This window comes from Echeneis naucrates, chromosome 24 (genome assembly GCF_900963305.1).
Source record: "Echeneis naucrates chromosome 24, fEcheNa1.1, whole genome shotgun sequence".
In the NCBI taxonomy this organism is placed as follows: Eukaryota; Metazoa; Chordata; class Actinopteri; order Carangiformes; family Echeneidae; genus Echeneis; species Echeneis naucrates.
Window position 1 is genome coordinate 12,452,700 of NC_042534.1, and position 27,404 is coordinate 12,480,103.

Here is a 27,404-nt window from a genome sequence, read left to right on the forward strand (position 1 = left end):
GCTTTGAATGCGATTAAAACCACTACAAATAGTATTAAAACCATAAATTCAAAAGTAGTATCAGATGAAGGTATCCTGCTTGCAGACAACTTTTGATTATGGAACTCTACTATTATACATTCTGCATTACTCCGTTTCAGATCCTGCTTTACACTTGTGCAGAATCTCTTTTTGCTCAAGTTGCAAAAACGCATAGATTGCACGTGAAACTTTTGTATTATGTTTGAGTGGGACAGCTAAACCACGGGGACCCGACACATCTGGCATGGCAGAGACCAACAGCTATTAAGTGAAGTAGCAGTGGAATTTAAGTGCAAAGCACAACTAGGCTGATGTATAGCTGAAGTAAATAATGGTTAGATAGAGTCGGATTGATTGTCTGTAGAAATGAACGAGTGCCTCCACGAAAATATTCCAAGGTTTCAACATTTTTGTGCACAGTAGTTGAGGTTCTCTAACTCCATTAAAACTTTTCTTCCTTAAACTCTGTTGCACTAAACTCATGTGTGGGAGATATTGGGCTTCTCTGCGTCAGATATCAATTTATGGTGTCTTTTCGTTCTGTTATTTTGGTTTATACAGAAAATAAATATACCAAGTGTAAGATGAAAAGACAGCCAGACTCAAAGAAGACCAATTACTAATGTTTGCAACCTCCAGAGTTTGTCGCATACAGGGTGAAGTAAAGAGCATGAGTAACACAGTGCCCTGCAGAGTCACTGCCTTTCTAGGTAGAAGATTGCGAAATGATCTGTGAAATATAACCAACCAAGTTTCTCCATGACAACAAAAAACGAATACAGAAAACAATATACTTCTATTCATGGAAACTTTTGACATATATTTGTATTTGTATATTGAGGTTCCACTTTTATTTTCAATGAACACAAACATATCTCTGCGGGCAAACTTGACAGGTTTTCTCAAATATTAACTATACTTGTGTGTGTGTGTGTGTGTGTGTGTGTGTGTGTGTGGAGATCTTAAACTGTCCCACCGCTAAACTTCCACTATCCTACTACGAAACACTGAGTACATTTCTTTTCTGTCATTGCAGATACAGATACACTACAATTTTGTTAATTATCATACAACGGCAGCCCATTGTTCCCTGCCTCTCCTTCTATTGCATTTTCATCAAGGCTGCCATTAACTGTGGAGTTGTACTGCATACCCTGCTTATCCCCAGCTTCCTCTCTTCCTGATGTCTGAGTCATGCTATTTAATGTAAGCCTATCATCATCAAAGAGTCCCACAGTGCTTGCTCCGTCACTGAACATGTTACTCATTTTTCTCAGGAAGAGTAATTCCATAACCAGAGTCGCAGATAGGGGGCTTTGCTTCTACAATGTAAACAGTGTTTTGCTTTTTTTTTTTTTTTTTTTTTAACTACAGTTTTTTTTGTTTTACTTGAACTGTTACCTGCCGACTCACATTAAGCTCACTGGGCTCTACAACAAATTACGCCTTCTTGCCAACCGTTTCATATGCTGCCATGCCTGAGAGGCGCAGCTGAAAGACTTCTGAAATTACTCCAAAATAGAATTTGACCCCTGATAAGGACCACTATCTATTCTGCCAAGAATGACATTTTGATGCAGTGCTGGATGTCTGGATGGAGTGGGAAGCACTCAAGTATTTTACCCAGGCATTTTGGAGTGCATATACTTAACTCGCTGCAGTGAACAGGATATTTATACTCGTCGATGCATGGTGTGCATATTTTAGTATAAAGAAGATCAACAGTAACCGTTACCATTCAACAGCCAGGTACAATAAAAATTCTTGAAAAATGTGAATTATATCGAATCCTTGTGCACACTCCCGCTGAGGCATGTAAGGCTGAGAGGTCTAATTGGGAGACCTCAGTGAAATCACACAACACTAGCACAATCTAGCGGGTGTCCTTGAGCTCCAACAGATTTGCTGAATGCAAGTCTTTCCTCAAAAACATCACCACAAACCTAAAGTTAAGTATTTTAAATCCAGTGAATGTCTCTATACAGCAGGGTTACAGCTGGCTCATTAGTTAGCAGCGGATCGCATATGGTATATGACGAAAACACAAATTCAAATAACTCAGCTTTGTAAGCTTTGTAATAATCAGCACTTTTCCCCTAGCAATTAACATTCCACAAACCCTTTCAAGAGCGCACACTTCGAATAGTCACAACAGGAGAAGCACAAGTGCTATAAATAACATTACAGATGCTCTGTGGCGCTCAAGTGTTACAGTCACACCATGACCAGGAGCCGGCTCTCACAACAGCAGCACCCTGAAACTTTGGCAGTTCAACTGAACCCGGCCAGAACTCCTTCATTTCTTACCCCCGTGCTTTGGTCACAATGTGTTATATAAAAAAGGCCTGTTGGAATAGGATTTATGTTTGTGGAGCTACACATGAAATGATGTTCAGCACTTTACGCTAAACTGTGCAATAAAGAATTGATTGACTGATAAAGATGTCAATCAAACCGCACATACACACCCACACAGTCCTGAGAGGATAACTTATCACGCACAGCCAAAACACTGTGGCTGTCTACACAGTAGACGGAATAAAGACGCATGATAGGAGTAAACCAACTGATTGTGCATCATGTGTCCTTTAACTGGGCGATAATCCATCAGGTAAAATCAACTAGCTGCTTAAGCAACAATGTGGAAAGCTTTAAAAGAGGTTGGAATGATATGGAGAGTGTTTACTGCTGCTACGTGGTGTAAAACATTCAATTAAAAGGTTTCGGCCCGAGCTAATTGTCCCACAAGCTCTGTATCTGAGAGGCAGTCTAGATAAGAGCTGGGTAAAATGTTTAAATGTTAAAAATGTGCTGTTGCCAAATGGAATTTGGGTATCATCCATTTAACTGTTGCACTGCACTTCTGTTTTTCCCACTTTGTCACGTCAAAATGTTGTCTTTTTGTGAAGAATAGCAGGATAACTGTCTCTTCCTAACTTCAGATAACTCCAGCCTTGCTTGCATCACATTGTTGAACGTGGCCATGGAAACGTAGTTAGGAGAGCAGAGAACACATTCATTTTAGGTGATTTGGATCCATCCGTAACGCGGCATGCTGATTTTCGTTTTAGTCATCTAATCAGGGGCAGATTTACAACTAGGATGCAAAGTCAATGTAATTGCCAGCGTTTAATTAGCAGGTAGAATGGGAACACAGCAGCGCTTTGGACACTGCTGCACCGAGAATGGAAAAGAAACTGCATTAAAGGACGCTCTCAGTGAGATTGGGATCTGTGGAAAACCCTTCAAGACCAATTTCAGTATGTCTTTGTAAGCTGAAATGTAGTTTACTGTGATAGAGATTCATAATTTTCCTTTATCTGTGGGGGAACAGAAACCTGGAGTTTCCCCCATGACTCCGAGGATCCCTGAACCAGGTTCTGAAGGCCGGCTGGGTTCGCCCATGCCGACGCTTCTGCCACGATTCTAGCTTTGAGAGCAGGACGTGCAATTGCGCGCAGCGGCTGGTGGGAGGCGCTGCAGGGCTTGCGTGCGCAAAAAAAAGAAAAAAAAAGAAAAAAGAAAAAAAAAAGAAGCCAAATTGAAAGGGGAGGAGCAGCATCGGGAGTAAAGTGGCCACACTGTGTGCCAGTCCGTTCAACCAGTAGCTTACATCTCAGATCCGCCGCCGCGCAGCGAGCGCAGAGAGAGACTCGCCTGCCAAGTCCGGACGGCTCCACTCGGTGACGTGAAGCGCGGAGCGGAGACAGGCCACTGACCGACCGACCGACCGACCGGCGGACGGCCGAGCACCGGTGCACCGTGCGCCCCCCCCCCCCCTTTCCTCTCTCCCACCCCCTGCCCCCTCTCCACACTCTTTGCTGTAAAATGCAACAGCGGGATAAAGACAGCATTCACACATAAAGCAGCGTCGTCACGAAAAAAAAAAAAAAACAAGGACAAACGCCGGGGGGACCAGAAGCAGCGAGCGGCCGGGTAGGTAAGCGCTCAGTCCGCGGGAGGTGCGAGCAGCCGCCGCGCCGACGGCTTGTCCGCTTCATTTTGACGCCCTTTGAGTCCGGAGTTTTTACACTGCACACCAGCACTTGTCCTGTCGGGAATGAATGAGAGGACGGTCGTCAGTTCGACTGGCAGCCTTCAGCTGAGGAACGTAGCCGTCCAAATAGTGAGTGCGCGGCGCTCACGTTGTGCGCAAGCGCTCCGGCAAGAAGGAAAAAACTAACTTCACGTCTCAGAGCTTGTGAGAAAAACTGTGGGAATAGTGAGATATTTGGCTACCTGCTGGTGACCCATGCAGTTTAATTTGACAAAGAAATGAGTCAGAGTCATCACTATAATATAGTCTGAGATAATGTCATGTATTTCAGAGCCTGGAGTTGTTAGTGCAGTCAGCCGGTTAAGGGGATATTGAATCGTGTTATTTGGTTTCCTGTTGACTTTTAATTTCGTCCCAAAACAGGCACGTCCATAATCCTAACTGTCACATGTGGGCAGATTGTGTTTGGAATATTTCAGATTGTTTCCTGTGCCTACACACCCTGATAATCTCTAAAACCTTAAAATCATATTGTCCTGCTTTATCTGACTTGTAGCCGACCCGTCCTCCAGCCAACAACAGCATTACTCACCACCAGTCCCATGTGGTGTGTCAGTGAAGTGCTGTAGTCTTAGTGGTGAGGGACGCTGCCTTTTCCTCTCAGAAAGTTATGATGAATCCATCCAGCATTTAAAAATGCTGCTCTAACATGAACAGCAGTGTTTTATTGTTTTTTTTTTCCCATAAATCCTGGCAAATGAAAGGCGCTCAATGGAAGAATGGCGTTGATTTCAAATGGCAGTATTATCACATTTAGTCTGCAGCCCATATTTAGCCAGATCTAGTACCAACTCGTATCCAAAACTGAACTTGTCAATCCTTGATGGTCTTGGCACAAACACCTCCCTCAGGAGCTCCGGCATGAGCGTCTGACCACCTGACTTTACCGTATGCATTTCTATTCCCTAACTGGATGTACCCGGGTGTTGTTATTGTATTAACGGGCCAAGCATGTGGAGGAGGAGCAGGACACACTTTCCTGCTGATGACATTTGAAAACCTAGCAGGCTATCGTGAATCAAGGCAGGGATTAAGGGCTTTAGTTCTAGTCCTCCCCGAACATGCTCTGCACCCGATGAGGTAAGACAATGCATTTGCCTCTGAGCCAGGGCCATTTAGCAGGGGTCTTCTCACCTCATCTGCTGCGTGTGACAGAACACCGTTTCTGCATATTTACAGTCCTGTAGGTGGATGATTATTCAGCCAAAACGTCAGCAGCAATATACAGAGGTTTATAGTGGTGTGTTGAGCGTTATTGTAAGGCAAGGCAGAAGTGCTGGAAGTGTTGTGGTTCCTCCAGTTTGTCACAAGCTTTTTGACAATAAAACCAATCAGGGATAATTCTTCTATATCAAACCAATTTAGGTTGGCCTGGGGAATTAATTTAGAAATTTCCCCAAGGCGTTTACCTTATTAGCAAAGGCCATGTGGAGAGAGAGAGGGGAAAAAAAAAAAAAAACTGGTCTTGTTGTGATGGTCAGCAAGTTACAATAATGTAGCCAAAGGCTGATTATGTGCTCAGTTTTTAATGTGTCCCACTTTCCCAAGTAAGAGCGTTTCAAGAGCGGGTAGGGGAGCGTAATTTGACTGGTGTTTATACAGGCCTGTCGGTGCAGACAAAGAAGGCAGCGAGTGCTGTATATTCTGATACAGTCGATTATGATCAATTAGTTTTGCCTCTGGTCATGGACTGCAGTTAAAAGGAGTCCAGAACACCGAAGCTTTGCCAGACTTTCTAACCAGCATGACCGTGGAAAGCCAGACTCTCCATGTTTTCCATGTAACAGCAGTCAGAAAAACATAATGGTGCCTTGGCCACTGTAAGGCCACAGCATGGAGGGAGATGGGGCCATTTCAGCTGTCCTCCTTATTAAGTATGTACACATAACCTGTCTGTTTATCGGCAGCCACTCACCAAAGCAAAAATATCAATGTGTGAATTCATCTGGCAATTGCCCCGATTCTGGTGGAGCAGAGGGTATTAGAAGGAAGATCTGGACTATCCAGCCCTGAATCAAAATCAAATCTGAGAGAAATCAAGCATGTTTTTATGCCCAGGAACACAAACTGCTTTGTCTCCATTCTTAAATAAGGAGACATTTTTTTTTGTAACTGCATTTCAAAGGCATGTACAGTCACATTCTTTCATTTAAATCTTTTTCATGGACTAGGACAATCTGTGTGTTCTGTGTATAGTTCACATTTAATACTTTCTCTTACTCTTTTCGTACTCTCTTCAAAAATGACCAAAAATGTTGAGCATAAGAAGAAAAGTCAAAACACTATCTGGCATTTCTTCATGGTCAACTGCTCAGCTGGCTGAAAAGGCTGTAAGCTGCTTGAGACATTGCATTTTAAACGATTACTATCTCTGAGTGTAGAGGCGGTTGTCATTTTGATTGGAAATTTTTGCAAGATTTGATGGAGAAATAAAAAAAACACTGGAGTCATTTGCACCACTTTAATATCTGTGCATTTGCAGTTAGAAAGCTGTAGTGTTGTTATCAAATCCTTGATTGTTAGGTTGCTGACGGTGGGTGATAATGAAGCGAATCTTGAGAAATGATTTCAATATTAAAATGATCAAGGTGTTATCACATTTTTGCAGAACATCAATCATGCGGCATACTCAAACAATTTGCCTGAAATTTATTTTTATTAAATTAGGATATAGCTTTCTGTTTGTGGACTGCTTTGTGGAACTTAAGCATTTTCTCAGAATCAAAGAACTATTTATGCTATTTTCTTTCCCCCAGGTGGCACTTAACCATGAGAATATTGTAACAGGCTCTTGAACATGAAGTGCACGATGCTGAAGTGCACTTGGCACAAAAATATGAGGTCAGATTTATCTACAGCTAACTCTAAATGCAAAGGACGGGATTGGAGCAGCTGCATTATTTCTTACTACCATTTAATGTTGCTGGTGAAATGATCACATTTTAGTTACTATCGCTTACATTGTTTTATGCCGCACAAGTGGGGTTTTGACCAAACCTAATAGAAGCAAAACTTTTGGAGGTTGTATTAATCAATGGAATAGTAAGACATTTTACCTCTTGGTCTAGTCAACTCTCTGTATAACCCCAACATGTTGCTTTTGTACTTTGCTGGTGGCACAGTTTACAGAAATTTGAAAGAAAATGTTAGTTAATGAGTTTTAAAAGTGCTGGTTGGAGGATTAATTTAAATTTAGACAGAGCCAGGCGAGGCCAGCTGATGTCCCCTGTTTCTGGTCTTTCGAGTGAACTAAGCCAACCAGCCACAGGCAGTTTCTGAATATTTATGTGAGAATGGGACCAATCTCTTTGTCCAGTCCTTGACAAGAAAGCAAATGAGAACATTTCTTGGAAATATTAGGATGGTGATTTAAATGTGAATGATGACTGAATTTGTGTGTTGCTTATATTTTTCTTTACCCCAAAATTCAGAATCCCAGTATTATTCAGTGGTTTTGGTTATATGGTGATAATTTTTATATATATATATAAATTTCATTTTAACATTCACAGCGGATACTTGTTTTTCTTGTCCCTGTTTTAGGGTCAGCCTGAACTTGACATTTAAATTCACCAGGCAAGCATTGCAATAAGAAACGCAGCCTATCATTGCTAGATTGCTACAGCGACACAAGTGGTGCACACAGGTAGCTGAGTGCAGGGCGCTTATCCAGGCATTATCTTGTTTTTCTTTCGAGTAGTCTTGCTGACATGGTGAGGGTGGCAGTTAAACGACAGCTCGACCTTAGACTATCTGTACCTGTTGGTGGCAGCGGCTGTATCCATCGTCCTGAAGTGATGCTGCAGCAAACTTGGATATAAATCAGTCATTTAAAAAGATCCAGTCCCTTATTGATCATGGCGGGCTTCTGGAAGCCCTGGCCGTGATCATTAGCGTATCAAAGGTAACAAGCTTGATAAGAAAGGAGCTGGGCACATGCTTGATCTGTCTTGAGTTGAGCTGTGTGCAGCTTTGACATCAGGATGATAAAGGAGTTCCCCGTGAAAGGAGAGGATGAGACGCAATTTCCCTCTAAGACGGCACAGATTGAGGGCATTAGTTTTTCACCATCAGGTGTTTTCAAAGTAACACCTGTAAATAATTTGTAACTGTGATGTTTGTCTTTTAATACAGAATAGATTTCTGTAGTCAAGTTTTTCAGAGAGAATGTATTGAGAAACATTGCCGCTGCCTGGACAAATGGAGACTAGTGTTTACTTTTCTGACACAATTCAACACCATTTGAGGGGGAAAAAAAATTAAGTTATTCCTCAAACCTGTCAGCGATGTCTCCTTTTCCTAAGTATAAGGATGAGCATGGTCATAAAAAGCCTGGAGTGAATTTTACAACTTCAGGAACTGCAGTGAATCAGTCCTACTATCCCCACTGCGGCCTGTGTGCTTCCCTTGCTGGCTTTCAATGGTCGTGGTATTTTTGCTTGAATATGTGCTGAATATTTTGGCTTGATCAGAGGCTATTACAAAGCATAATATACTTGCTAATGTACATGGGGCAGAAGGCCACGAGCAAACGCTGTGTTCCCAAGCCCTTTAGAGATCAGTGAAGTACGAAAAGCAGTCTCTTCAGCTGCCCTCTTGAACGCAGTCACTGAAGGGCTAGTGATGCTGGTATCATATTTCTAAAAAGCCTGCAGTTTCTCTGTTCGGAGACCCAAATGGTCTCAAAATGCACTCAGTTCTCAACCTACTACATCCATGGAGATTTGATTCAGTAGCTCACTCTAAAATTCTAGATTTGGCCATTTTAAATAAGTTCTTCATTGTGAAACTAGGGATAATTGCAGTTGTTGAAATGTTTTAGATGCTGATATTTTAGTTTATGTTTGGTATTTTTGTTATGAATTACCATATAAATAGTTTTTGCTTTTTATTTTATTTTGGTATCTGGAGGGTTTCGTACAATGAATATCATGCTATTTTACTTGCAGAAAATTAGAAGCCACTTAATTATGAATAGTTTTAGCAGCATTATCTTTCAAGTTTTTCATCTGTTTGCTAAAACCGCCCCCCCCCCCCCAAAAAAAAAAAAAAAAAAAAAGAAAATAAACAAAATTCAGCTACTAACAATAGTCCTGGTAAAGTGCATAGTCCAGCACTAGACGGTGCACATACATTCCATGTTTGTTAAGAGCTGTGCATTAGTCCATGTCTTAGGGTTTTTGTGGGCTTACTATTTTCTAAGTAGTCCATCAACCCTGCTTTCCAGGAAGCAGATCCAAGCTATGCTACTCAACAAAATGCTGGCTCTCATTAAGCCCCGAGCAACCAATCTGACACCAAGAGCCAGAGCCAAGGGCCATGCTTATGAGAGATTAAAAAAAATAAAAAATAAAAATACAACCCAATTTCAAATGCACCCATTGCTTTAACCCAATGACATTCCATGCAGTAATTGGAAATATGTGGTTTACTGTGAAATAAAGAAGTCTATCTGGAGCTATTAGCATAATTTTAATACCAACACAAACGGCTTTTAATTTAGTTGACATTTTTTGGGACAGAGGGTAAGGATTTGGTTTGGACTCTGGGCTGCGAGGCTTCATCTCAGGGTCCCCGCTGTCTTGTGAGTGGCTCCATGGGGGGCAAGTTAAGCCTGTTAGCCCCATATGATGACACAGCAGGTTTGCTCCATGATGGGGGGGAACGATGGGAAGGAGATGGACAGAGAAAACCCTTTTCTTGTAGCCCACAGCCACTACTATTTTTTTCTTTTGTTTATGCAGGCTCCCATTAAGCCTGGCTGCAGGAGTATTTCTGCCCAGCTATCTGACAGCCACAGCTCCCATGGCATCTCTTTTATGAACCTTAGTCATTTTAATAAGGTGTACTTTACTATCTTATCTGTACTTTTGAATAAACATCATCTATAATAAAATGTAAAATCGATTCTAGGTATGTCTGGGCTGTTAGAAATGCGGAATATAGCAGACATTATTTGAGAGTGCACTGGCCCTTAGAAGGACATGGATGTATTATGTAATAATTTATTTGAAATTGAATAATTGAATCTGCCTTGAGGAGAAGCGCAGCTTAAAGAGAAGCCTGCTGGAAAAGGGTTTTGAGGTGGAATGTCAGACTCAAACCAGCTCTGTCTCCTTGAGGCAAACCAGACTTCAAATTACTTCAAGAGGAAAACAAATTTCACTGGTCACTGAAGTTACTTGAACTCATTTCCCTCCACATTTATTCCCAGAACCTTGGGATCATTATAATAAAACTATCAGAGATTTGCCACTGTTATTTTAATGGTGTCACCACATACTAGTGCTATATAGCCTATTTGCTGCAGTTGTTATGCAGTGGTGTGGGTTTTTTTTTTTTTTTTTTTTTTTTTTTTTTTAGGCTCAGTTTTTGTCCTCTGTCTTGGTTTTGTCAAGCGAATCATACTGAATATTTTAACATTATGTGACATAAAATAGGCTTTATTGAAATCCTCTGAAGTCGTAATATGAACATTATACATTATGAAGAATATCTAGAAGTGACAGGCTTTTCTTTGCCTGTATCTTATAATTTTGCTGCTTCCTTATCCTCTAACCATGTATTTTATTTAGAAGAATTTGCCCATTCCTCAACTGTAAAACTCTAATTCATTTATCTCCAGTGAGGAATGAATATGTAAATAGTTCATAGTTAATGGAAGTATTCATTAAAACTGCGACTTATAGCCTTGTCTGATTTGCATATACTCCAACAGTGCAAGTCTAAAGGTGGCTTTTGAATTGAGAGGATGCATAAATCATGTGTTTGCAGGAGGTGTGATGTGTAATGTGATCTGCGATATCATCCTATTTACAATATGTTTACCTCAGCCTAGATGCATTCTTCCAAGGACTAGAAACAGCTTATAAAATATTACACCCATCCCATCCACCTAGTGCTGTGATATATGTACTCCTGTGCTGATTAATTCCTGTTGGCAGTAGAGTTCCCTGTAATAATACCTGCAGCACAATGACCAGGGTCATTAAATGCATTAAGCAATTACTGCTTGACATCTGGAAACAAATGATATTGAAGGGCTGCTTTTATTTACAGACTATTTTCTAAAATCTGCTTTTGCCGTTTGAGTGTACTGGGGCTGCACTGTTGTGAGGGATACGTTGAGTGATGAGAAATTGCATGTTGCCAGCACTCACTGCAAATGCATGTCAGTGGGTATCACCTAACTCACAAAGCAGGACCATTTATGTTTATATATAGGGGTAAAATAAATGAAGCAGTCATAGGAACATTGCTCATACTACTTGTAAATGGAAGCCCAGTTACTTAACATCTCTCTGCATCTTTTACAGTTCAGCGGAGTGGACTTGAAAGTCAAGTGATTTGTCGCCCATACCGGCCGCCAAGGAAATGAGCAGTAAAAATCAGAACTCAACTCCTGCTTGGAAAGACATGAAGGGCATTGTTTTCTGTTCAGTCTCTTTGCAGTTTGTATATTTTACATTTCAGTTTGGCAGTTTTTGTATTCAAAGACACACAGGACATTTTGCTGTAATAAAATCGACCATAATGTTAATAAGAAAGCAGCCGAAGGTGGCATTGTAAAGATATCTTTGCGCGTCATCGTCGGTGCCTGTGGGCCCCAGAGTAATTGTATAGCTTCTCTGAATAGACATTTTTACTTCCCAGTATTTGCAACATAGTCCTATCCAGCCCACTGTCAGCCGACATGAATTTTTTTTGCCAGTCTGACATTTTATGAGAGAAATATTTACGCTTCTTTTTTTTTTTTGTCACAGCAGCCGGTGGTCATTTGGTAGGCCGGTCGACATAAAGGAACTCAGAATTTGCAGTTTCGGGAGAAACACTGCACTTTGTTTTCCAGGTCATATTAAACTTTGCGACAGTGAAATGAGTAATCCTCTTGCAAACAGCTCCAACAGCCTTTTTAAAAATGCATCCAATATGATGGCAGCCAAGTTTGATTATTAATGGCGGGTCTCTATCTCTCAGGCCCTAATTGGTCTCTGCTGATTGCTGAACATTTTGATTAAGAAATGCCATTAAAATTGATGTATTCTGCTTTCAAGTGTTTTTCACTGTTAGATAGCTGTTTCAATCAGTTGATAATTACATAGATGATTTATTGCTGGGTTTTATTTTGATCAATTTTTGACAATAATTGGCAAGGTAAAACTTTTCTGTCTTTACTTTGCATTAGAGAGCAGCTTCTGGCAAAGAAATAAATCGAGATAACTGCTTAAACAGGGTGTTTAATACTAAAGCAAAATCATCTCACAAGGTGTCATTGTTCATGTCCAGCCCCTCCCCAAAAACAAATTACATTCTCAATTTGACCTACCACCTATTTCTGTTAATTTTACTTTATAGACTCAAATGAGATGTTTTTATTTATGGATAGGCGAGTGTTCATAAGTGGAAGAGGAGACAAAATATAATTCTCTAGGGGGATGATAAAAAAGAAAGAAAGAATTTAATATTTACTGTACACAACACAGTGTTTTACCTCTGGATGATAACGAGGCATAAAATTCTGACTTGATGATTTTGTGATTTTAATTATAATAGGATATGACAAGTGGCAGCAGAACATAAAAAAAAAAATATACATAGTTATATCTTTTTTCCGTATTTTATAGAATCACCATCTGCAAAAGCAGATGCTTTCTACCTCCATATATTGATAGAGGAAAGAAATGGTTTTAGAAAAGCAAACTACCCGCTTTTATCATGTCCTCGAAGAAGATTTGGCAAGGTAGCGGTTTCCATTCTTGCAAAATCATCACAATGGAAATCAGAGGGTTTTTTTTTTTTTTTTAGAATGAAGAGGAATGTCTTCATCCACCATTTTTCATCTTCAGGGGAAAAATGCAGTCAAAACCATGTTCTATGACTATTAAGTCCGATGTGATGAATGTGAGTTGGTAGTAGAGTCAGCAAAACATGATAAATGAGCAATCAATAACTTTTCACTTTTTGAAAAGGTTTTCGCTGTCTTCTTTGCCTCAGACATATGGTTCTATTCTGCACTCTATTCTGAAAACTGTCTATATCATCAGGTTATTATTTTGAAGGAGAGCAGAAACTTGAACGTTTTCCCTTCCTTTTTGCTATAATTTTTGGAAGCATACAGAGATAGAGCAAGCAAAATGGACCTGTGTAAATACAAATGGTGTGATCAGTAACTGTCCAGGGCAATTGCATCCTTCTCAGAGACTACTCAGTGTTCTTTGCTGCAATTCGTCAAATTTTTAACTGTTGCGATCTAATTTATCTCCTTGTTCTCTCTCGGGCTCATCGGCTTCCACTTCAGCAAGAGATTGCCTGCATTTCGCAGAAAGACCTTCAAGAACCCTTAGAGAATGCTTACAAAATGCACCAGAGAAATTCAGCTGTGTGTTTTTGATGTGTCGCTCGAGAGAAAAAGCAGTAATCCTCGGCAAAGCGGAGTGAGTGAAGTTTTCCATCTTAGGAACAGAACAACACAGCTTTTAGAGTTCAACATGACTGCGTTGCTTTCTGGTTTATGGAGGCTGCTCAGGGGAGCAAAGAGCTGTATCCCTTCCTGATCTATCATCGACCTCTAGTTGTATGGTTATTAAGTTGATGTTCAGTTGGAACAGGATTTCCACAGATTTTTTTTTTTTTTTTTTTTTTTTGAAGATCACGACTAAATTAGTAATGAGTCGTTTTTTTTTTTTTTTTTAACAATTTGAACAGGAATAATGCATCAATTTAAACATTAGGATTGTTCACACTTATTTATTTATTTATTTATTTTTGCCACATTCTTTCATTCAGTCATCTTTTACCGCTTATCTGTTTCTGGCTCGTGGGCGGGGTACACTCACAGTCAGACCTATAGGCAATCTAAAGTCACCAGTTAACTTAAACATTGTCTTTGGATGGTGGGAGGAAACCCACGCAGGCACAGGGTCCCAGGCTGGGCACCGAACCCACAACCTTTTTGTTGTGGGGCCGCAGTGTTATCCACTATTCCACAGTGCTGCTTTTTTTTTTTTTTTTTTTTTTGCCCACATTTATCTTTATTTCTCCAATTTACTGCTATCAAGTCACATTTCCAAACGATAGAGGATGTCTGACTCTCTTCCATTTTTCACTTTTTTTTTTTTTTTCCCTTTTAAACAAAAATGATTCACAGGCAGATGCACACAAAAAGCAATATGTGGTGACTTCCAAAGGCAGACACAGTGAAAGAGTCAGATGATCGCTGTTTTTATGGACACCAGTGCCATTGTTGAGTTCCACAATGAGGGCTTTTGAAGTGCCATCACCCATGTGAACCCTTCTCCGTTGTCGTCATCTTAAAAAGAGCAGAGCCATCAGTTTTGCATATAATTGTAGTCATTTTTTATCTGCTACCAATTCCTCGGGGCTTTTTCATCCACAACCATATGCCTTCAGCTTGACCTTTATCGTTGCCAAATTATCTGGCATTGACCTCTAATGTCCTCTCTGGACAGTTGGAGAGTTATTGATAGGTTTTCCTCAGTAGTACAGGTCGACTCAGTGCAGTCGTTTATCTGTTCTCCAGACTAAAGATTACACTAATAAATCTGATACAGATTGCTTCACACTTGAATGGGTTTGCCTTTTTTCCGTCCTTTTGAGTGAAAGATGCCTGGTGTGTTGTCATTACGAGATGAGAATATTTTTATATTATAGATGTTTCATTTCTTTGTCTGTTTTAAAGCCTCACCATATTCACAAACTGTTATTGTTTCTGCAGGTGTAGACGGCAATACTCAAAAGATCTAATTTGTCTGTGATGAGCATCCCCATCCACCAGAGAGCAAAGGTACGGTAAGATATGAAAAGCTCATTATCTCATGTCCCAATAAACATTTTATTATGCTGCAGACAAGCCACACTGCATGATACCAAAAAAAAAAAACAGACAATAAAATAAGAGTCAGTCATATTCTGCCTCATAATTTTTCCCACAGAAACTATTCTGGACATTAGTCATTTTATTAAATCATTAAGATGCATCGTTAAAAAATTATTTGTTTATGAAAAGAATATGTTTAATTTTAGGATTAGGTAAGTGGACTTTGTCAGATGATTCACATGCATTCCTTGATCATGATAGAGCTTACAGTGTGCAAGTGTACATGTTCTGAGGTGTTGGCCTGATTTAGTGGGGGGTTGATTGTGTGGAATTATTTGATATATGGCGTCATTAATTCAGCTTGACTTCCCTGCCGTGTCCAGAAAATGAGCTTTGTCTGTCTTTGTTTCTCTTTACGCAACGATCTCACAATTCTGTCAGCAAGCAAAACCAAGTGGAGCTCCGAGCAATTATGAGTTTAGAGTCTGATCTTAGGTCATTAAGTGATAGGATTACTCCTGGACCGCGGGACCCTAGGAATGTACCGACCCCTCTGGTAGTCTGCTCACCGCTGATGAAATAGAGTTGAATTAATGGGGTTGCCCACTGTGCGGACTGATTAGAACGACATACTGCCTTTGATCCCAGAGCGAGGTGACCAGGCGCGGGCGCCACAGGCGTGGGGTGGGGGGGTAGGCCAGGGCAGGGCTTTTGTGTCTGCGTGTGCATGAATGTGTGCATGTGCCCGTCCTGGGTCAGTGCATCACTGATGAAGAGGACTCATTATTATGTGCACTCTTTGCTGGTACTCAACTCCCACTGGGGGGCTTCAGGTATAAAATAATTCAGTGGTGGTTGGTTTGTGTGCTGTCCAAAGCTGTGGTAGTCCATGCTGCCTACGGATCCCAGACTTTTGTCAAATTAACTATGCTGCTGTACACATTTTAAGATTCTCACCTGCAAGGACAATTGTTTTGTAGTGTGAACCCTGGACGCTTTAGGCTGGAGCAAGCTGTGAATCAAACCACACAGCACTGTTTCCATGTCCGCTGGTAGCAAAGTTACCAATCTGTGGGTACGAGTTGATAAGGACAACCTGAGTTGAACATTAAGCCTCTCTCACCTCAGCCGGTATGACCTACAGTGGGGTTTGTCAAGTGGTCAGACCACATCTGAAACTCCCTCTGCCCACGTTTCTGTAACATTCACACTACCTTCACACAGCAATTGGCCAGGTCTGTAGTCCCAAATTCCGAGGGATAACTGTGTTGTTGCTTTCAATTATGAAAAGCTTTTCACCCTGCTTTTTGAGTGTGACTGCCCAGAACCCTTTTTTTTTTTTTTTTTTTTTTTTTTTCTCTACAGTACTTCCATAGCTCAGTATCCAATTACTAATCCTACACCAACGAAAATGCAACAACCAGTCCCCTGAGGCTGTAGCTCACATTTACAATGGAATAAAATCCTAAACTATCAAAATAACATAATATAAATTTCCATGGTTATTTTTTCCCCACATTGAAATCAGTTTATTACAAAAATCAGTCAGTGTAGAAGTGTTTTTGCATGTGATATATTAGATTTTGTATTCACACCTTCAGTTAATATTGCCAGGACGTTTTTTTTTTTATGGTTTGTTTTTACTTTTAAGGTTGTCTACTTGCTCACCTGCATTCAGCTACTCACTAATCGAAAATGTCTATGGGAATATTTAATAGCGAGAGGTTACTGATTAGCTGTAAGGCGTCACAATCCATCTCTGAATACCCATAAACCGTGGATTGGTTTGGGGGTTTTCCATTACTCCAAACAAACTGAACCACATTAAGCACGAGGTAGCACATAGAGTTGCGTTTTCACTGCCAGGCAGGCCTGGTGTGGTTTATTTGTTGCAGAGCCAAGTTTGAGAGCAAGCGATCCAGAGTTTGTTTAAACCACTCCAGACACTCTTGGTTTGACTGTGCCCCTAAATCCTTACGGCAGAATGTAACAACAAGAAAAAATAATAACTGCTTCTTTGTGTAGAAAAATTACTAAATCCAAATGATCAAAAATGCCCTACGGCCTGCCAAGCCTGCCTCTTGAATTTAAACTAGAACACAATACAGTATTTATATATATATATATATATATATATATATATAGGCAACATGCATTGGGAAGTAATGGTCATCGTCATCCTTGTTTGCCCAGCAGTGTGCTGTTTACGTTGGGTCTCCAGACACTAAGCTGGAGCTGTCTGCTGGAATCATTCTCAAGTCCCCCTCAAGTAATGATAGATGACAAGCTTCTGTGTGGAGGAAAACAAGTCTCCTGGTATCGCACAGGCACTCAATGGTGCCATCAGCTAGCAGCCTGCCGCACTGGTTTTGGAGGAAGGTTGAGGGGGTGTCGGTAAATAAAAGGCTGAGGGGTACTCGGCACCAAGTAATGAGAAAGAAAGCCACATCTCTCCTGTTAAGGAGTGCAGTAAAATGTGCAATGACTCCTGTCAGTGAATAATAATAAAACCACCTTTTTTGTAGTTGGAAGAAGTAGTTTCAATTTGTCCTGACCTTGACGTTAGGTCAATCACAAAATATTCATGACTTTTGTAATTGATTGAATATCTCCATCTAAAATCATGATGTGACGCATCATGGGCCATCTTCTGGGAACTCTGAATATCTTTTTTTTTTATATAATTTTTTTTTTTATAAAAGCTCAGAGAAAAGTTTGTACGTGACCCCTTTTGGTTATATCTATTTATTATTTATTATTAATCAGTACTCTTCTTTCTCAAAATCTTAATCTTCTGATTTCACGTCTCCATTTCTTTTTCAACTGCTTATCCATCAGCGTTCCCTGGGGTTGCTGGAGTCTACTCCAGCTGGCTAGTCTGCTAATTACTTTAATTACCTGTTTATACATATATATATATATATATATATATATATATATATATAATGGAAATATCTATTTCAACTTCAAAGCAGATGCCTTAAGATGTTTTGCCTGTAAAATAGGAAATGACTAAGTTAAGCACTGACATTATCAAAGAAGTCGATTCATTTCCTAATGTACTCATTGATTAATAGATAAATGCAACTCCACACTTCTGTCGTGGGCCCAAGCTTTGCTAAAACGCTGATTTTTGGCTCTGATGAATGAGTGGCACAAAAGCTCAGTGTCACTAAAATCAGAAAAAAATATCTTTGGCTCATGAATATTCATACAAAATTTTGTGGTAACTTGCCCAGTAAATTCTGAGATATTTCGTTATGTCCCAACCAAAAGACTCAGGATTTGCTGCCAGTGACAGACACTCACTTCCTTCAGATATTTCACACATGCATTTGAATGGCACTTTGCTTTAGAAAGTCACATGTGACCGTTTTAATGATATATTCTTCAACTTAGTTAAATGTGGCGGAACTAGTCTTATTTTATGTCAGACCCTGTGCCTTCCAGTCCGTTTTAGCAAGTCTCTGCCTAGCACCATATTTAACACGTGGAGTCACCTGCTGTCAGAGGGAAAATGGCCTTGAGTGGGGCATTTATCTGGATGCAGCCCAGCCAAGTATTTAGCTGTAAGGAGAGAAAATAATGGGGGCTGGCCCTGGGTATAGATATGTTCCGAGCAGAAAAGTAATGTCACTAATGATGTGACCTCTGACTCGGCCATGATGTCTAATATTGTTTGTGCTGCTGAGAGCACTTAGGTGTGCGAGGAGGGAGAGGGAAGTGGTGGGTAAGGTCGGGCTTTCCAAATCCCTCCCCGAATGCCATTCACAAGACAACCTCTGGCCTTCGATGCGCACAGCCTCTGCCTAAATAATAAAAATGGCTTCCCCTCCCATTCACAAGCGGGTACCAAACCATAACAGAGGCGTAACATAAACGCACGCACATAAACACCGATTGCAGTCAAAAGTACCCAGTTATATTCCTGTCACATAAACAGTGAGGCATTGTCTCCCGCACGCCCCTGGAGTGATTAAGATGAAGGCACCACAGGGGTCGGTCCACGGTTAAAGGAGCATAGAATCCTAAGAGGCTGACTCACGCAAACACACACACATATACACAGCAGGGGTTTGGCATGGCATCTTATCCCGGCCATTGAGGCTAATATCTGTGAATGGGGCATGCTGGCACTTTCAGCAGTGCTATCAGTGTTGTCTCTTCCCTTAAAGTGCCCTGAGGGACTGCACAGCATAAAGACATAATAATGGAAAGGAAAGTATGCAACTACTTTATCTGCAGTGTCCTCACTCAGAAGTAGAATAAGGCCAATACTCCAACACTTAAGTCATTTAAGTTGAACTGTTGGATCGCATTTTACTCAAAAGGTAAAATGTTTCTAGTTTGCAGTGAAAATGTACAGTGCTCACTGCTTTGACTCCATTATCAACTGAGTTAAATGTAAAGAACCAATTGTCTAAGCTCTTTTGTTCCTTTTTCCAAATAGTACATTGCAAATTAAATTGAACAAAAAAGGTGCATGCATTTATGACAGTTCCATTATAAGATTTTATTTTATTTTTTTCAAAAAAAAGGAACTCATTTTGAAAATGTCACCTGGCCTTCCACTGAAAAGCAAAAACATATTTTTTTTTTTTTTTGTTTTATTTTGTTTGGACATTTGTGTAAACGCAGTGAAATAAAAAAAATCAGTCTTGATACCGACAGTACAGTTCAGGCCACAGAGACATTGAGCTAAAGGCAAACAATATATGACAAATTCAGCCTTAAAAAACAATGCTTCCAATCTCATTGTTTTTAACACTGCCAGCAGCATTTTTTTTTTTTTTTTTAAGAACCGCGTATTGAAGAAGAATCAGGCTCAACAAAAGGACACCTACAATGAAAACTCATAAAATACAACTGACAGACATAAAACAACATGCTGTACTGGGTTATATCCATTTATTTAAAAGTCCTTTTAAAAGATGGCCTTTTTATATCGGCCCTTCGGCCGAGGATCGTGAGAAGAACATGGGGACATAAAGCAAACAGAACGGGGAAGACTGTTTAGTATCACCACCTGACCGTCCAGCCATCTATTCAGCCATGAAATCCTGTCAGCTCGTTTTCCATGAGCTCTCTGCTGCTGCACCTTCATTCTCCCTTTGGTGAAGATGTCCTGCAGCCTGACGATATCAATGCCAGCTGTCTTACTTAAGAATATCTACACCTGAGTGCCCTCGTGCAAGTAACGCCATATTGATTTTTATACTCTGTTCTTTGGTTAGTAGAGACATGATGGCATATATCATATCATTTATCATATGTCACATTTCAGTGCATTGTCACTTTCTAGATTATTGCAAGATATTTATCACAGAGGATATGGTGCATTGTTCACTTAGTGTCTTGAACAAGGCATTTCATCTTTGTGTAACATTTTTCTTAATTACTGTTTCCTTCCTTTTTTTCCCCCCATCTCTAGCCAATAACTTATTTTATTTTACTGTTATGTTCACAGTGAAGCCGACGCTGTACATGTGAGATACAGCCTACACGTAAAGTCAGAGATGGAGCAATAAACCATAACTTGCTACCATTCCCTTCCTTTTGTTGTTTTGAACTCGACTTAGCATTTAACATTTTTAGATGACTCAAGCTGCTTGGTGAGTCAGAGTTGTGATTTCCTCTCCATTTGCCTTCAGGATCCAACGGTTGCACACTGTGGCAGCTTTCTGTCCAGCATCCATTCAAAAACAACCTGTCATTTTTGAATTGCCACGGTTAACCTGCTACAGCCCATTTTTAGATTTCGAAAGATACATTTCTAAAGAAACCATTTCTATACCTAGCTTAGAAAACTCCTTTTTAACTTAAATTACATCGCAGCTCTGTAAGAACCAAGCGTTTCTCTGCTAGAATTAATTTCCCAATAGGGACTCTTATCAAAGAATTCAGATGTACCTTCTTATCATCGTTGGTCAGTGGGTCTGCATGAAAATGTACTCCATATTAAGTATCATCTGCCAAAATTTTATTTGGATATCTCCCTAATGTTGACATAAGCCTTAATGGCCATCTGCAGAGTGCAGCTCATTACAGCACATATCTCTATCCCTACATATGTAGGGGATGTCTCAGATGTTTTACGGCCCTCTTCACTGCTGTTCATAGGCATGACTAAGGTGCTGAGGTCGGCGTACATACTGGCTCTGCTCAAAGCGCATTTTCCACTTAAAAAGGGAAGTGAGAGACTGCTGCCATTTATCTGAATGGTTATTGCCGAGTTTAGAGATGGGAGAGCCGATGCCGGTATTAAGCACGTGAGAGATTAGCGGCACGCTACAGCTCATTTGCACTTACAGACTCTTGAAAATAAAAATTTTTACCTCAGCATCCTTGCTGATGCGATGATATGGTAAGGATCCCCATCAGTAATCACACCTCTTGATATGCCGCTTGAACATTTTCAGCACATCTAAGACTATTAAAGGGTGCTCAAGCAGTTTTATGGGTGGGACACCTTTAGAGCAGATGTCAAAGAGATTCTATAGGAGCTCAACAGAGGTTACCCTACACTTGTTCGTGTGCATTCCAGCACCATATGTTATTTTCTTCAGCTCTGCTCCAAAGTTTCCTCCCAAATCCTTGCATATCGCTCAAGCAAAACAAATCAACTTTCAGTTTAACTCCCACTGCTCACTAAAATAATCAAAATTCACATCGGTCCAGCCGCTCAGACAACCCAGCAGTCTTCCCTTCTTAGTTGTAAACTGAAAAATGGAAGTGCTGCTTCTAAAATTGATTTTGAGATTGAGGCAGAGATTTGTGTTGATGAAAACTTGACACTATAGCGGAGAGAATCATGAAAGCAGTACTGTATGCAGCGAACTGGGCATGTTCTCTTGCGTCAGCCGTCAGCGAGCAGGTGTTGTAAAGGAGGCTTTCTTCGATGCATACTGACCTTTTGCACAGCCAGCTGATGAAAGACAAACACACACCTCAGCGAGCAGTCTGTCAAACTGCAGCATCTTTCACTGCGCTTGTCTCACAGGTGTTACTTCAGAGATGCCACCTACAGGTTTTATTTAATGTACTGATTTGCGTCTTTTGACAACACACTGGAGTTTAAAAGGACCCTGTGAGCATTCACTCGTGTCTGTCACAAACCTTTTTCTCTGACATTTTATCTCATCATGCCACCAATGTTCCACTCAGCAGTTTTTGTTATTTTTTTTTTTTTTTTTTTGTGTGTGTGAGTAGAGTTCAGTCTTCTGCATGTATACCTCTTCTGCTTCTGTCAAACTTGCTGCCACCTACTGGGATCAGATTAAAGCAGACATGTCGAACACCGCACCACAGAATTGCACGCCTGGAGCAAAGCATGCTGGGATGGAGTGACACATACAATGTGCTGCTCAGTGACAGTTGAATGGGCCAGTGATTTAAGTGGCACTAGCTCCTGTAATGGCTGTAAATCCGATTTGGATGTATGGTTTGTGGGGCATTGCAACGCAGCCATACTTTAATATTTTTTTTCCAGAGCCTTGTTTTCTACAGGATTATTGCTGCACATTTATCATTCTCTGCTTTCTCTCCATGTTTCAGTTGGCAATGAGGTTTTAGCACGCTGGGGGGAGAGGGGGGGTTCATAATGACTTCTTTTTTTTTACTTCAAACTTTTGAGGCTTTGTTTTTGTATCAGTAAATCTCATTTTTCCCTGTGTGTATCTTTGATAAAAATATATAAATGGAAAAAAATCCCAACAGAAATGTAATACAGCCTATATCTGTTCATAAAAGCAATTTAATTACCAGGCGATCCCCAGTACTTTAAGTGTGTACTGTGCAGCATTTGGTTATATTCAGACAATAGACAACTGGTGAAATGAACCAACTCATAAATTTACTGAGTTTGATCCTTTATCTCTTTACTTTCAATTTCTTTAAGACTAAATTAACTTTAATGTCCAGCCCCCAACTTGGTCACACTAGGAAAAGTTTACTTTACCCTACTTCAAATGTGATCATTTTTCAACCCCATGGCTAAAACATGGTAGAAGCTTTTGAGGGAGAAGTTGCTCTTCCCTATCATCTCTGGGGAATGAAGTTTTTGACTATGCCTGGAGTGATTTCTGCACATCCAAGCGAAGAGCTGACAGGGTCACCAACCAGTGAGCTTTAGATTGCACCAAGCCACCCTTGTTTCTTCTCCCAACTCTTGCTTTAAAACTTTTTTTTTTTTTTTTTTTATCTCTTTACAAATTCAGCCACTCGTGGTTTGAGAGGGCCTCTTTATTTGGTTGTGAAAAATCAATAGCCATTACAAGAGAGAGAGAGAGAGAAAGGAGAAGAGTTGGAAAAAAAAGTGAGAGAGAGGGAGAGCGAATGTGCTGGAGAGGAAGGGAGGCAGAATACTATCCCTGTCAGTCTGACCCTGCCTGACGGCTGTCATCTCCCTTAATTGCTTTGCTAATATCATCCCCACTCAGCCAGGAAGTAGGTCAGCAAGGCCCCTCTGCTGGAACTGACTTGAAGCTTGACTTCTTTGTGATCTTTCCCTCTCCACGCCTTTTTTTTCTCCCCTTCTAGTTCCCCCTTCAGGCTGAGCTCAATTAGAATAGAAACATACAGTAGGAATATGGGGAAGATGCATTGTTTCTGATGATGACCTGGGTTTTGATTAATCCAATCAGAAACCAGCAGTAGATAATCATTTGCGCACCCAGCTCTATTCTGGGATGGGAAATAGGCTTGCCAGAATTAACCTTTATATTTCCCTCAGGTGATGCAGGATCTACTTTTTCTTCGTCTACCATCTTTCTGCTGTTAGAACCTTCAGGTCAGACTACAAAGCTTCTTAGAAATAGAGAAGCTTAACATTGATAACTTTCACAAATAACCTATTAGCTTTTTGTTGAATGTTAGTTTTGGTAATAAGTTGTCAAATAATTTATTTCTTCTACAAATTTGCATATCACCCAGTGGTTCCATTAAAGCACAGCTGAACATGACAGAATAGACTATAAATTTAACGCAATTTGACACAGTTAGAATTTTACTATTGCTGCTGTAGTTAAGCAGGTTAAAATTGCGTTTGGAAAATTTAAAGCTGTAGTCAGTAACTTTTATACGTAACCATTTATTTAGACGCAATAAAAATAAATTGCCTTTTTGGCAGCCAAGGATGGACAGGACAATATGTCAGAAATGTTGAATCAGCAGCAACCCTTTTCCTCTGCTGTTCTTATTTCACAGTGAAATAAATGGAAACCATTTGACCATTTGATGAAAGGTGTTAGTCAGAATTCAATCATTGTCAAGTCAGTTACTCTTGAGTAGAACCCGAGGGGTCTAAACTTTGTAAAATATGAGCATATTATCTGTTTAGAATATAATTCCCAAAGATTTATTCTCTTTTCACATCAACTGATATAAAGCAGTTTAATGAAGTCTGGAACGGTAACTGCATCCTAGTTATTGCTGCCAACGCACCGTGGTGTTCTGTCTGAGATCAGACGATGCTTCAATTAATTTTACTATCAAGTAGGTTTGCATAACAAAACATTTTTTGAGATGAAACTTAATTTTCCCCTTCCAGCTTTACTTGGCAAACCATCTGCTGGCTAAAGAAAATAGGCACAGCAGAGTCTGTGTTTCAGTGGCAGAGGAAGAATATTATGGGAGTGTTGGGGATGAAGCACAGAGCAGCTGTTTTCTGCCTCAGGGAAAATGGCAATATTCTCAATGGGATTTTTGTGAGTCTGTTATGGTTCAAGCATTTTTTCCATTTGTCTGGTGCAGCTTGTATTTCTGCATACTTGTTTGACCTTTACAGAAAAATACAAAACCTTGTGTGTTATGTAAGCTTTGATCCGACAACAGCAGTATTGGTATTTTAGACAGGAGCAAATCCTAATAAAAGTGGCCCAGCATGAAATCCAAACTCAGACTGCCACTACAAATCACGCAAATAAATAAAGAAATTAATGGTGGAGATATCGGCAAGAAAAAGCAAAAAGCTGTCATCACCGTGTCATTTGAAAGCTCCATCCTTTTGCCTTCACCTTCAGAGTTATTTACATCTAGAGCTGTGTCTACAGGCAGCCATTTTAAACAAAGAAGTAAAGTATGGAAAAGGGACAAGGGACAAGGGGCTAGTAACTGTCAGCGAAAGGGCTCTGAGCCAGGAACTGTCAAGCCCTCATACCTTCCCCCTGCTCCTGGTTTAATGGAGCGTGTGAGGGCCAAGGTGCGTTACCCTGGACCCAGTGTAGGCTCTGTTCAAATGGCCTCCCGTCCTCTGATAGGCATAGCGGAACAATATGCCTAAGGTGGAGCAGCTGGAGAAAGCATTAGTGTAAGACCCCTCCTGCAGGTTGCTGTTTCAGCCTCACTGCCCTCCGTTTGCTCCGACAATAAGGCACATCTTTTCATGACCTATAACAATAGCAATAACCGTGTTTTGTGCTTCAAGTTGTTTTGTTGCATGTCAGTATAAATGTACAGCTGATGCCAAGGTGTAGCATTCACACCTCCAAGTGCAAATGAGCATTTGGAAGCTATAGCTAACAGCCTGGTGACCCCTCCCTGTGAGAGCAGGCGAAGGTTTTTACAGCATCTCTGTTCCCTGGTGGGCTGTGATCTTGTGTCTATTGGCCCACAGTCACAGATTCCAAGCACAGTCCAGACGAAGCTTCTCTTCATGGTAAAGAGTGGAAGTCCAGCTGTCGCCCAAACTGTTTGGTTTGGAGGATCTTGGGAGTTGAATGGAAGCCGACCCTCTTGGTAGCACAAAGCCTGTTGTTTTGGAACTGCTATTGGTGGGGAAAAATGCCCAGATTTCACAGAATTGCGGTATCACTGTTCAGACCTGTTCCAGGCTTGGTACTAATGAGTTTTTGACTCAGACATTTCTCACTCTGTAGTATCTTCGCTCGCTCTATGCCTGCATTTTCTTCTCATCACTTTCCTTCCACTGACTTTCATTGCTCATTGACTTACAAAATCAGCATTTGGACTTTTAAAATCGCCACGTTTATCATCTAATTGAATATACTGAACTGTGACACCATCTCAGGCGAGTAGAAGTACTAGGCATTGTTTGACTGTTCTCCTTAGCCTCTACAAGCAAATCTCAGCTTTTGGTTTCTTTTGCGGTAATAATAAAATGTATTTGAAATAGTGTATGAAGCTGTATTTAACATTCTTTAAGAGCAAGTTTAGGTCACAGGCCACATTGCAAATTCGCAACTCAGACTCTTGTAGTCTGTGAAGTATTAAAATTGCACACAATTGGACTATTTCCTGTCAAATATGTTTCATAGTGTTTTTAGCCACACAAACAGCATGACGCTGAGGACCTTTGCCAGACTGAAATATCTCAACAGCAGTGCGGTCTGCTCAGGATTATAAATGCACAAAGATGAAACCTAATGACTTTTGTGACCTCCCAGAGGTCATCTAGTGCCACCGTGAGGTTTTGTGCAAAATGTCTCAACAACTTTCTTCACAGATTTCAGTTAAGCTTTGTTATAGCTGTTCATGTGTTTGTCTTTGAAGTCAAATATCCAGGCAAGCAGATTTTGAGTAATTTGAGTCCAAAGGTGATTTAAAATAAAGTCTCAAGTCTGTTTTAACAACAAATCCTTGTCCATGTTTGCAGCAGGTAGGGAGCACCTTGCCTTCATTCAGCCTTTTTTGAGGTGAATGAAGGGTAATGAAAGTTGTCTTACTCAGACAGTGTTAGACCCAGAAGACTGCAGAGCTGAAGTCCAGGAAATTGTGCAGGTGCTTCCAAAACGTTTTTTATCAGCGTCTGCTCTGCGTGCATCCAGCACACAGGCTCGGCTCAGCTCGGCATCTTGTGTTGATTAACCACAGCATTTCGAGTGGCAGTACTTTCTCAGCGCAGCACCATCTGCAGCTCACGGCCTCAGTGTTTGCCTCATACTACTGATCCCATTCAGATGTGGATGCCAAAACAATCAGATAGGACGATACTGACATGAACGCTGTGAGGTTGAATTTGTGAATCTAATTTCCCCCTTTGCTACTCTGCATCCTGGTAAACAGATTTTGAAGATGAGCTTGTTGAATGGCGTCCTCTTTACTATGCAAGGCCACAACCTCAAGGGGGGAAATAAACAGCACTATCTAGGAGTGAAAATGATGACAAGGCTGTATTCAGATGATCTTTCCATTGCTTTTTAAAATGGCTTCATTTTTTTGAGCCTGGGTTGGTTTGTGGGGAATTTATATATGTATCTGCAGCAAACTGCCAGTTATCATATTTGACATCGCCAGTTGACTCCCATCAGCCTGTGGATAGGAGTTGCTTCCCCAACAAAGATGTGGGAATGAAAGAGGCCCATTTTCTCACAAATACCACCAAGCCAACAGCACCTTTTTTTTTTTTTTTTTTTAAAGATTTTATGCTTATTCAGGCAATTCTGGATTCCCTGGAGCACATCAAAACTCAGGGCCATGTTGAGCTTGAAAATGCTCAAGGCATACGAGACAAAAAAAATGCTTCAATCAACC

The 27,404-nt window shown here is 40.6% G+C and overlaps 1 protein-coding gene across 3 annotated transcripts in view; it reads left to right on the top strand.

The window, feature by feature from the left end:
• Positions 1–3,723: 3,723 nt before the first annotated feature.
• Positions 3,724–27,404, top strand: part of klhl29 (kelch like family member 29) — a 192,817-nt gene continuing 169,136 nt past the window's right edge. For 2 of the 3 annotated variants that reach the window (XM_029496549.1, XM_029496551.1), the window contains exons 1-2: positions 3,724–3,961; positions 14,814–14,882. The gene's annotated coding sequence lies outside the window, so the exon portion shown is untranslated. The remainder of the gene's footprint in view (positions 3,962–14,813; positions 14,883–27,404) is intronic. The other variant, XM_029496550.1, reaches the window with a different exon arrangement.